At 46.8% G+C, this 13213-nt stretch overlaps 1 protein-coding gene across 2 annotated transcripts in view; it reads right to left on the minus strand.

The window, feature by feature from the left end:
* The window catches only part of CACNA2D2 (calcium voltage-gated channel auxiliary subunit alpha2delta 2), a 2156122-nt gene that overhangs the window by 1376292 nt on the left and 766617 nt on the right, over positions 1 to 13213 (minus strand). The window lies entirely within an intron of this gene.

Below are 13213 nucleotides of genomic sequence, written 5' to 3' on the forward strand. Positions count from 1 at the left end.
GCTTTGGAAGCAAGACGACACGGAGCACCACGGGTTCGATCCCCGGGTCCGCGCTTAGATACCTCTGGGCATTAAGCGCTTTATAAATAACCCATCATATCATATCATGACTGGATACTGTCTCCAGTCTGTACCTATACAGCTGACCCATCAGCTTGTCTCCAGGGGTTCCATGTTTTCCCCACGCATTCATAATGCCTGTGCTGGCCTTTACCACTTTAGGCTTGCATGTCTTACTCTCGGACTCCGTCTCCCTGCAAGGTCGTGTGAAAGAGGGAAGAGTGCTCTCCTTGTCCCTACATCTGTTATTCGGTAGTAGGAAGGCCCCTTTGCCGCCTACCACGCCCACTTTCTGCCGGCCGCTCAGTCTTCCTAACATTGACTGCCCTGCCCCTTCCCATGAGACTCTCCCCCAGGTACACCACCCTAGACAGCCACTGCATCACCCGGACCCTACCCTAGCACACCCCCCTCTGTGCCCCCACCTTGCAGCCTGGCACCTTCCCGCCATGCAAGCGAGGCGGGCTAATGACCCACGCTGCAATCGCTTTACAGGAAAGACTTGCCACCTCTACAGGCATGCCGAGTCGGCTACTGAAATCTTCCTTACGTGGCAAACGGAGAACAACCCCCCTCTGAAACCAGCTATCCCTCTTGCAGATAACACTGTCGGGAAACCAAACTATGTTTAAGTTTCACTCAAAACGTAAGTGTGCCACCTCCACATCCATCAATCTCAACCTAAAGATTGCTCTGCACAGCCACCATTTCATCTGAGACAGCCCTTTCAGCTCCAGGAAGAACCTCCATTCCGTGAATGACATCTTCAAGCTCCTGTGCCCATAGGGTGACCAGACGTTCTGGTTTTCCCCAGTCCGTCCGGGAAATAGGCGCTCTGTCCTCCCAGCCCGAGATTTGTTTTAATTTAAAAACAATGTCCCTAATTTTGGAAATGGAGGGTGGCTACTACAGTCACCAACACCCTCAGAGATCCATTTTACTGGTTCCTTGTGTTAAAATTGCTGCAAAAATGGCCGTTTACACAAAACTTTGCAGCAAAAAGGCTGTGATTTTTCCGCCGCAATCCATGTAAAGGATGCGGGGGACAATCCTGCAACCCCCACCCCTTTAAATGGTATAATGGGGTACACCTTTACCGGGTCAAACCACTGCATTTTTCGTAAAGGCGATATTTTTGCCGCCATTTTATTACTGCATACCATTTTACTTTGATGGCAGTGCAAACAACACAACTCTGTACCAGTTGGTTTGAGGCTGGGGGGCACAATGGCTACACTTCCTGTGAAATATCGCATATATTACACAACTTTTTGGGCTCTCCTGCCTACACAAACAACTCACTGATGCTGCAAAGGGCTGATGGTTGGGACACCAACAACGAAACAGGTGGCCAACAGGTTGCTTATGCCTCCTGAGCAACAATAGGGAAGGCCATTAGGGTGATCCAACCCTCACCTGCCAGTCCAGGGCGAGCTGAGTGTCTTTCTTCCAGCACTCGCAGGACTTTGGATAGCAGGCAAAGGTCAGTAGCCGGGCTAGTTACCGTTTTAATAACTACGCCAACTTCACCTATGGGGAAAGCTGCTTTCAGCGATGTAGATGAACTGCACAAAGACACATTCTATGCATGTGTGCTCTGGGGGCCCATTAGACTTCACATGTCTCCTGGCAATCCTCAGCCCACTCCATATCAGGAGACACTGCGGGCAGCCAGGCCGTGGAGTGGCCTCTTCTTCGCGTGCTGCAAAAAGACATCTTGTGACGGGAAAGGACTGATCCAGTTGGTGCAAATGTGACTGATCCCAATTCTACGGCGCCCCTTTCTAGAGGAAAACGCAATGTGTGATGTCCAGCTGATGTCAGATCCCAGTCATTCCAACAGGACGATTTCGAGCAGCCAGGAAGGGGTTCATTACGTCATCCAGCAGCACCTGGGGGCTATGCAAGCCTCAGGTCATAACCCTCACGGGGGGCCAAGGTTAGGATGTAGAACATTAATTTGGGGGAGCATTCTAGAGCAGAGGGAGTTCCTAAAATGCCACATCAAGTAAGCGGGGCGACACTGGTGATGGTGTCCGGTCAATTGGTCGACAACATTTGGTCGACGGGACAACTAGTCGACACCATTTGGTCGAATGCCAAATGGTCGAATTTTTTTTTTTAATTTATATATGTGTTTTGTGGGTTTTCGTGTGGGGGAAAAAAAAAAAGAAAAAAAAGGGGGTGGGGGGGGGCCCAACCCAAAAATCAAAAAAGGGGTAAAAAAAAAAAAAAATTCGACCATTTGGCATTCGACCAAATGGTGTCGACCAGTTGTCCCGTCGACCAAATGTTTTCGACCAATTGACTGGTAACCATCACACATCCCAAAGGTACACAGTGGGACTAAGTGCGCTGGGGTTCTAGAGAGAATGACCACCCTCCCTGTCAAGTCTTTCCTAGACAATGGATGAAGTGTTTAGAAGTCTGACTGGGAGGCTGGGCAACCCCTGATCTCTGTTTTGGTTATAGAGCCAGAGGTGGTGGCTGTATTGGCCAGCCTGAGGCACTGGGCAGAGCGGAGCAAGGGCATGGCAGCCAATGCGCTGATCCATTGTCGTGGCGGTCAACAGAGAGGAGTGGGGTGCAGGCGCCGCGGAGGCCTGGCCGGCAGCTGCATCCGTGGAGCGAGGCAGGCGCTAGAATGTGTTTCAAATGTGCGTTTTGAGGGAGTTCGATGGGCAGGCGAATGGGGTGATGCGAGCGCAACGTGTGTGTGAAGCAAGGCGCGGGAGTGAGCAAGCAACCAACCCCTTACTTGGAACGCAGGCTTATAACTGCAGGCAAAGCCGGCGATGTGAGCAACCTGATTGGTTGCTGCCACCCTCAGGGCCACTAATATGTGCATGAGACAGAATGGAGGGGCCTCGGATACAATATGGGACTTCGGATTCACAATGACAAAAATTGAACTGCAGTTTTCTGCCAGCAATTATATCCACCTGCTGGTGCCATGGATGACGTCATTGCTGTCATCGTTGGCGTCATTGATGTCATGGGTACTTTACATTCGCCTGGGTACAGACCAACATGTGTTTTTTTGGTTTTAGCGACATGCTACCCGTTATACGGTCTGCGTGCTTGCTTTAATGCCTTCCCCCAGTAGGGACTTGCCCCGGACTCACCGTGAGCTGCAGCGTTTAGTGAACGCCGGCGGACTGCGGATATAAATACACGCAAGTGTTCCCGAAGCCGACATTAATGGGGTTGCCTATTTTTTGAACTGTGAAGAGGTGCGCGAAATTATTAATCGCCTTGCCATTCCGAGAGGCAGGGCAGCCAGCCTTCCATCCACATTATCATTTCCGGCGATTATTTCTGACCCCGCGCCCCGAGAGCACACTGTTTGACCTTGCGCAGTCAAACACGCGTTGCTGATATAAACGTATTAATTGGGTTTGAGAGCGTAAGCGTTTCAGTGGAAATTAAATGCTGCAACGTTCCCATTGTTTAATGGGTGTCGAGGAAACGCGTGGAGATCGCATATCTGGTGTTTTAGATGCACCACTGGGCCACGTAATCTCAGATTTAAATTTGGAGATTTAGGATTCGTGGCTCACACGTGGCGGCATGGGTGCACCCACTTTCTCACACGTGAGAGTTAATGTGACACTGGATAGTCTACTGCTGCAAATATTTCGTTTTGGGAGTTTTTTTTGCAAATAGAGGGCAGTTGGGGTAGCTATTATCACAAAACGCTCCAAAAAAATACGATTTACGATGATGGGTCTGTATCCACTCGGGTAAAAGGATTTCCGGAAACCAGACGTGCCCAGGTTCAGTAGTTTATCTACCCCTACCATCAAATCTATGACCTTGGGTTTACTACCAGAATCCAGCTCAGTTATAGGCGCTCACAGTTTTGGCAGATAAAGGAAGGGAGGCACATGAAAATAAAGTGATTTGGCCAAGAGCACACACTTTGTTCCAGTGTGGAAGCTGAGATTGGAACTCCGGTTTAATGATTCAAAGTTTACAGTTTAGAGCCCTAGAAATAAAGTGGCACGTTTGTGTTCTCCATCTTAGTAAAAGTAAGCGAAACTGTCGGGCCATTATGGGACGATAATTCCCTGCAGAGAAGCCTTTGCTTCTTAGCTGTTGAACTTGAAAGTTACATGATCGTTTCTCGAGTCAATCAGAATGCCTAGCTAGGAAGATCGAAATATTGTGTATTGTGCACTGCTGTCGCTCCACAGTAGAGGAAGGTGAGGATGGCGGGGGCACACAATTCTACAGCCATTCCGTGTCTATGGAGACAACGAGGGGAGGACCTTTTCTGATTCCATTGTTAGAAATGGAGGGAATGAGGTCTCCTGACCCAGGCATTCCCCAGGATCAACCAAAGACTCATGCAGGATAAACATGATGTGAGATGCAAAAGGCAACCAATGTAAGGTGCAAAATGGGGACTGTGCCCAAAAAGTCTGGATGGGAGGTGTGAGCCTGCGACTTTGCCATGTGAGCATCCAAGAAGCACTCTCAGTTTAGGCCCCACCCGGGCTGCTAGGCCCCACCCGCAGGGGCTTCATCCTGGGCCAGGTACTGGACCAGTCTAAAACTTTAGGGTCCTTCAGGGGGTCTTCTCTCTATAACCAGTATAAGGGACCAAGCTCAAGTAACAGTCTAGACCTGGTTGGCAATCCTGCATGATCAACGCACCTGCGGACAGCAGGGCGGGCCATGAAGGCACCTTTGGTGGGTTTCCATCCATACCAAATGGGCCCTTCGCCATCATAAGCCCGAAATGGGTGGGTTGCCATCCAGCATGAAGTATATCAGCCTTCCAATCACTGGCACATGACGTGTGATCTTCACCTATCATTGAAGTCCTGCTACCTTCCACCAAATATTCCATCTCTGCCTTGGCAGCCACCGACCTTTCTCGACTCACACCCAATGCCATTACAGCTTCACAACAACTGCTCTGTTCTTACCCTTAAAAATCACATCCATAAACGCGCGACATCTATAGGACCAGGTGCAAACACCAGTATGCCAACGCCCAGCCATTCATTTAGGTGCCCTTACCTCCATATCAACGTTCTTTTCGTACCTTAAATGCTTGACCAAGGGCTGAATGACATTAGATTGTTAAACTGGACGTGCACAGCACATAATGTCTCACCAAATATGCCCACAGCCTTTTGCCACTCACTCAAGCATTCATTCACTGATTCATTCACTCACCTTTAGGAAACCTTTCTGGCTGCTGGTCTTGGTAATATACTTTACAGGGGATTTCCACCACCCGGGTCTCGCAGGGTTTGCTAAAATCATAAATGAAAGGTGCCAGCAGCCAGTGATGCCCGCAGGTCAGCTGCGTGAAGCGACTCACACAACGAAAAGATGTCCCAGGTACATGGTGTACTGTGAGAGACTCGGGGTCTGTGAGGGCGCCCAAGCGGTATTTAGACCTCTAAAGAGGCTGCCAATGAGTGCTCAATCAAGCAAAAATCGGATCAAATATGTAGAAATATCACAAATACAAATGATCATTGTGCAACAGTGTCATGATTGCACTCTCAGGCTCACAGATGCACATTCTGTTGAATGAAGGCACTACATCATCCCCACACCTTGTATTGGTAGGTCTCTCCTATCCCTTAGTGCCGCGTCTCCATTGGCTAGGAGGAAACTCCTGGGTAGCAGCCGATTTGGCCGCAGCAGAATTCATCGAAGTAGATTTCGTTGATTTTTTTACAATGTATTTTGCCAAAAATATATGTGTGGGGGGGGGGGTTAGGATAATAATTAATGTATTGGGAGGGGTAAAGGGTGAGAGTGCGGGGTCCCTCCGCATATACTTTTGGCAAAATCAGCCATTCAAAAAAATCTACTTCGATAAAACATTTTTAAAAAAAATCAAATAAAAATCTATGAAATCACACAGAACCAGCCCCTCTTCTCTGAACTTGCTAACCTGACGCCTGTCTTCCTGGTGGTAAGATTGTTCTCTCCCTTTGCAAGGAATCTGAATGGGCGTATGCATGTCTCCCTTTAGAATACTGCCCCTCTTCTTGCCCTTCACTGCCTCTCTTTGGTTGGCACCGTGGGGAAGGTGGAGGTTACTGCACAATAAACAGTTTAACGCCTGTCTCAACTCTGCCGCAATTCCACTTTACAGACTGTTTCCCCAGGACCCTATATGGGCTCCATCCACAATCGGCTAGGCGGGGCTAGGCTCACTTCCCTTGGCTCACCTATTGGTAGCAGTGTCCGAGCAATTGAGGCCGAGCTCCCAGCAGTGGGGCGGTCCAAGATAAAGATTAACGCTGGTTATTACAGTTGACATAAATTACAAATGTCCCGGCAGAAAAATATGGATGATAATATCCTTCTCATCATAGAAATATTGTCATGTAGATTTGTAGTTTCTTGATGATGAGTTATTTATATAGCGCTTTACATAGAATTATCACCCAACTGAAGTTAGTACTCATTGATCGACCTCTGTAGGATGAAAGGGTATCAGGTAATAATGTCCCCCATACAAAACGTCCCCACACAATGTTGCTGGGGAAAGCCATCGGCAAAATTATATATGGTGACATTATGTATGGGGATGGGTTGCAGGGATGGCCCCTGCTCCCCTCGTAAAAAATAAATAAATAAATCAGGGTTTGCAGAGGTGTCCCCCACATGTTCAATGTAATATCTCCGCAAAAAACGGACTTTTTTGTCAGGAGGCATTTTTGCGGGGACATTATTACATGGAACCGATGAAAGGTTTAGTTGGCATTGCTAAGATTCAAACCTGCAACCTACAGATCATACACAAATCGCAGCCGCGAGCGCTCAACCTGTTGCACTATCTTACGGACCAGTGAGAACTGCACCTCTGCCACCCAACACAAGTCAAATACATCTATACGCTATAAACAAATGACCAATAAATAACCAGCTGCGTTCATACTAAATCATATCTTTGATGCTATCCAAAGTGGTAGGAATTTCAGCACCACGGACAGCTCTAGGGCTAAGCATAGGGAACGTTGACCATGGAGTTGATGGGACAGGTGCAGCAGGGTGTTCGCCTGTGGTTGCTGAAGGGAGGGCTCGGACTGGCTACAGCAGAATAGGGCCATACCTGAAGTGCAAGCCCAGCATTCCTGCGTGGGCAAGTTGAATTGGCTACTTCGCTACGCAGCTAGCAGGTTCGACTAGTGTTACTGAACAGACATTCTTTAAAAAGCACAATTTCCAATAAAGTGTTCCAAAAAAACTCCCTATTGGCAACTACTAAAACAGTCTCTCACAAAAGGAATGAAATGCCATTTGCGACTGTGAGCCACTTGCCGGGGCTACATTTACGCCTCAGTCCGACCCCCCTGAAAGGCATGACCCTTGTGCTTTTTGTTCCTCCTATTATCCTGTCCCAGTCTGTGCTTTGGCCAAAGTAGAGTTCTTGATGAAAGCCGGCAAACTATGGTAATCAGGTTCTTCTTCCTCCGTTGCCAAGTCACTGAAGAGCTATGGTTCTACACAAGGATACAGAACAGGCCTCTCAGTTAAGCAGAGATGACAATTCCAATGGGCGGAGGTTTAGTGTGGGAAAAAGGATGTTGCGTCAGTAACAAATAAAGGAGTAGTGTGCAGAGTAAACACTGCTTCCTCATGTTAACCAGCTCAGCGGGTAATTTTCAGTTTGCTGGCATCCAGCAATTCCGGCTGGGTACCGCCCAACGGAACTAGCGTTATTGGCGCGTAATATAATGGTATTACCAGAATATTCCAGGTGCCGGCAACGGTGGTCCTTCCACATTCGATGCAGTCCCATATGACTCCATGGAGAGGATTGCCGGTAATATCAGCCTTTTTTACCAGTTACGGGCCTGATTCACCTCCAGCTCTTGCCTGGAGGGAAATCCTTCACCGCCACCCGCACCACCTGTAGTTTTGCAGTGCAGGAAATGTGGCAGTAACAGAATTACCGCCACGTTTACCAGCACATTTCCGGCACCGCAAAACTTCCAGGGCCACCTTACTGTTATCAACAATAAGAAACTGAAGTCATCCTGTAGTAACTGTGGGGAGCTGAGATGTGGATGGCAGCCTCGGGTTCCAGTCATGGCCGGGCACACTTTTTCAAAGACAGGCCATTGATAAATCTGGGACAACAGCCAGATCCAACTTCACAGGCTGCATAAGGAGGGAATGCTTGTGGATTTACGGTTTACTTCCATACAGCTCAGACATCCAGGCCAGCACTGGTGACAGCTGACTCCACTACCGCAGGCCAGAGCCTAGTAGGGGTGTGGCCATACACGGTCACACTCACACACACAAACACACACACACACACACACACACACACGCAAGAATAATGCCCAGACGCTGTGCTGCCATAGGATTCAAGGGGGTTGAACAGAATGTGAGGTTAGTCACCTGAGAAGGAAAAGGGGAACATGTAACCCCAAATGCCTGGAGTGTATGGGTCCAGGGGTGCAGATCAAAAAATGCATTCGGTAGTGAGGTCCCATCCTCCATGATGCAGCCTCCTCTCAGACACTTCAAGCAAACGGCCGGAAGGAAGCACACTATCCCTGCAGCTGCGCTCCTTCCCCCCACGCCTATCCTGTCTCATTTGCTACCCACCTCTGACTATGTGGTTGGGTTTTATTCAGGCCTTTGCAACACAATAAGAGGCAAAATTGCCAAAATTCAGTCCATGGAGAAATTAGTGAATTATGGGCATAATCTCCCATTTTCTCGGATGGAGCAATATGTGCCAATTTTGCCATTTTTTCAGCTAGAAGTTTCTTTTTTTGGCTGATTTTGCCTGAAATTCTAGTCATTTACTGTGCCACAAATGTTTTGACTCACCCAAGCTGGCTATAATTTTGACCAAATACACCCAAAACAAAGTTTCATGTAGGAAAAAGAAATGTGCCCAACAGAGGCGAATTTGGAAAAAAATCTGATCAGCCAGCAAAGAGAAATTGCAGGTGAAATTCGCCAATTGTGCTTTGTCGGTAGAAACATCAGATCATTTGACAAGGTTAATTTGGACTCGAGGCACTGTCAATTTCCTACATATGTTTTTAATAAAAGCCGTTTTTACCTTTATTTTGGCGCACACTACAACGTGACTTGCTTCGGAGTTTAATGATACAGGCTCATAGCATAACCACCCAGGTCAAAGTTTTTTATTTTTACTCGAACTTCTTTATAAAAAAATCTAACCAAAGCATAAGAGTGCATCAGAGCACTGTCCCATCAATATTATCATATTAAAACGGTTCAACGTGTTTTTAAAGACTTTCATTTGAAAGTCTGCATTTTGTTTCTGCACTTTTGGTCGACCTGAATTTGATTATTTGTTGTTATGAAGGGCTCCCCCCCATACCGTCCTCCTTACACCACACCCCCACCTTCCCAACATGGATCCCCATCCCCCTACTCTCTGACCCCCACTTCCCCACCTTCCCAACACAAGCCCCATACCCCTCCCCTCCCCTCCGACCACCATGCCCCCACCTTCCCAACATGAACCCCCAGCCCCCTACTCTCCTACCAATATATAGAGTTAATATATAATTAAGGTTAAGGTCAAACAGAGCTACATAGGAAACTGGACGGTTTGGGCTGAAATCTGCAAATAAAAGTTTGTCTACACGGTGTGCAGTCATAATGTCGAAAAAAAAATGTCGACAGACAAAAATGTAGACAAAAAAATGTCGAAAAAAAAATGTCGACTTTCTCCTTTTTTAATTATATATTTATTTTAGGGGTTTGGGAGCTAAAAAAAAGGGAAAAATTAAAAAAAAAATTAAAAAAGGGGGGTTGGGGGGGAACCCCCCATATAAAAAAAAAAATGCATTGAAAAAAAAGTCGACATTTTATTTTTCGACATTTTTTTTTCGACATTTTGACTGTCGACATTTTGACTGTCGACATTATGACTATAAACCTGTCTACACATACCCAAGGCTATCTGTTGTCCATACTAAAATAGGCTCTTGGGACTCACATCACTTTGAAGCTTAGCAGGGTCGCGCCTGGTTACTGCACTGGTAGGATTGTATATATTTGAGTGGCACTATGCTAGGTGTACTTTTCAAGTTATCTTTATAAAGCAGAGTATTGTCAAAAGTCAGACATGGGGGTGAGGAGAGGAAATGAGAGGGCAGGTATGGCATGAGTATTTGCCAAGGATGTGGCAACCCTTGACACTGGTGCAGTTACTCTCCCCTGATTGTGACTGCTTTTAAGGCCACAAGTAAAGGACACATGGAGGTGGACGGTGTAACTTTTCTTCAGAGGGCAGCCGCAATCCCTTGGGTTTTCTTGAGGTTGGCACAAAAACAGTGGTGCGTTATGTTTGCCCAGAGCAGTGCCAGTGATTCAGATTAATTTAAAACCTTCCGCCCATCACTTTTTTGGTTACAGTTTACCTCCCTATGTGAGAGAGGGTATGCCCAGATGTGGGTCTCTTGCACGCTGCGCCATAGGGAACCAAGCTGCACCTCACCGAGGAGGCCCAACAAGGCGAAACATGTCTGGGGTTGCTTGCGTTTCCGTGCAGAGGGGACCTGGGATAGCAGTCTGCCTGGGCTTCTCTCATTGGTGGCAGTACCTGACTAATTTGCATATGACTGGACTCCTGTTGCAATGGTGCAGCTGGGCTAAAAAACGTGGATGTGGAAGGTTGCCCAGAGCAGTGCCAGTGGTTCAGATTAATTCAAAACCTTCCACCCATCACTGTTGTGGTTCAAGAATTTGGCTACTAGGATTTACCTCAGGTTGTCATGTTCACATTGCAGGCGCTTAGCCACAAGACCACAAGCACTTGTTTCGTATTGGGATTTTGTTTTCCAGCGAATATTTCACTACAGATTGCTGGGTTTAAAAAGGTGAACAACTTTTATACTTTGGCAGCATATTTATTATCTGTTGAAGAACCCCTGTAGTTGTGTGCCAGCCTCCACTGTGTTTGGGAGCCTGAGAAAAAGACTCCTCTTGTCCCTGAGCCCCTGGATTGGGACTCTCAGCATCCTGAGAGCCCAGACAGCCAGGGCCCTGGCGTTTTCTCGCCATTGAGCTGTTTGGAGCATGTTCCAAAAACTGTTCAGTATATTTGAACCAGCACAACACTCCATTGCTGCCTTTTGCTCTCTCCCGATCTTCGCATTTTGCCAAGAAGTCTGGTTCATCGCTGCTGAACCACCAAGAACTTCAAAGAAAGTACTATTGACTGTTAATTGCCCCAGTGGTCCGTTTATGGGCCCTACAGACTGTTTGGGTCACTTTGAACCCTATTTGCTCACAAGGACTTATCCTTTTTCAAGAGTATTATTGCTTTTGCTTGCCTTTCATCCCCGATTCATTACCCAGAGTGCTCCATCACCAATCTTTGCTTATTCTGTGTTCTTTGCTTAGGGGTGGGTTTTGTGTAGTTATTTATTGTTATACATGGTGTGTTTAAAGTGTATATATTTACTGGACATTCCTTTATTTTAGTGTGTAATACTACACTGTGTGGGTTGCTACTGAACCACATTTACACCCCTCTTAAGAGTATATCCTTCCGTTGGCCCAGGTTACCACAAAAGTTGAAGGGGGTATATTGCTTAACTGAACCCATTTTTCCATAGAACAAAAGTCAATTTGTCTCATTTACACTTATGATGGAGTAAGGAGGAGGAGAGGGCTGCATACTAGGATAGCTCAGAAGTAGCACATACACTTAATTGCGGCAGGTTTCCTTCCCCACCTGAGCCCGGGACAAAGGAAGACGGCAAAGATGTAAAGGCGAGACGGACCCTAGCTGTGCATGCACTGGAACTGATAAAGCTGCTATTGACTATGCAGATTGCATTAATAAACTGTAAGGCTTAACCAACATCTGTTGGTTCGCACTATCGCTGGGTGATCTCGGCACACATTCTTGAGGATACCTGCCATCTACGCAAAATGTTGAGTGGCGAAATCCCTTTAGAACAAAACTGAAAAAGGCTAACTGCATTCTCACATTCAATTTCATGAATTTTTTTCTGGCGTCTTGCCAATTCCCTGTTTCTTGGTTCTGGTGAAATTTATAAATGTCGGTTTTCCCTGCATGTATACGTTTGTTTAGTCAAAAGCAGAGTCCATTCTCTTGCTTACTCTTCTTCGCCAACCTCGCCTTCTCGTCCACCCCTCGACCCCATGCCCTTTGCAGAGAAACCTTTGTCGATGAGTCTGCTAGGTTGAATTCTCCATTGGCCACTCTCCCTGACACAATTATGTGGTCTGTCCACTAAGAGTGGAGACTGGCCTTTGAGTCCTGCTCCTTGCATCTGCCTTCAGTCAGCTCAAAGCCAACACTGGCACCCGGTTAGATTGCCTAGGAAGCAGGGATCCCTCTGAATCCACAACTTTCTGCTTCTCCTAAATTGTCCAGTGAGTCCAAATGGCTGGACTACTGTAATTGGCTCCTGGTAGGTTGGCAAAAATACCAGTTGCAATGCCTTTCAGTAGCCCAAAACTCTGCAGTTCGTCTGATTTTTTCATTATCATGGAAAGGGTCAGTCTCAGAGTTTCGTAGGAAACTCCACTGGTTGCCGGACCATGAGCAGATCCGGTGTCAGCTGCTGCGTCTTGTTTTTAGAAGTTTACATGGTCTGGCACCACCATACCTAATCAAAGATTAAGACTTATGTTTGTTTGTTTTTTTATTTATTTGATAATGCGCACCGAGCCCTTAGGTAACTGGGCGCAAACCTTCTAACCCCATAAGATTTCTACGGTCCACGAATCAAGACCTTTTGGTAGTTCCACTTTCTAAATCTGTTCGCTGGGGAGACAGAAGGTTCTCAGTGGCCGGCCTTCGGGCCTGGAACTGTCTGCCGTTCCATCTATGGAAAATTGAATCTTTGGTTATGTTCAGGAAACAGCTTAAAACATACTTATTTGAGTAAATTGCAATTTGAGTAGCTACCACTGTGGTTCATGTATTATTAATAAAATCTATGCCTAGATGTGGGTTTCCACTTGGTTCCTTTGGGATACGCGTGATAGAAATCTAAAAATCAATAAATTCTATGATCATAGCAAATAAGCTACAGCCCATCAACCTAATGGCAACCAATGCTCATGTTTCTTTATCTGAACATTGCTATTGCATCAGCCCATTGCCCAAAGGCGCTTACTGTCAGGTAGCAATATTCCATCA

This window comes from Ambystoma mexicanum, chromosome 2p, assembly GCF_040938575.1.
Source record: "Ambystoma mexicanum isolate Mex_15411 chromosome 2p, UKY_AmexF1_1, whole genome shotgun sequence".
NCBI lineage: Eukaryota > Metazoa > Chordata > Amphibia > Caudata > Ambystomatidae > Ambystoma > Ambystoma mexicanum.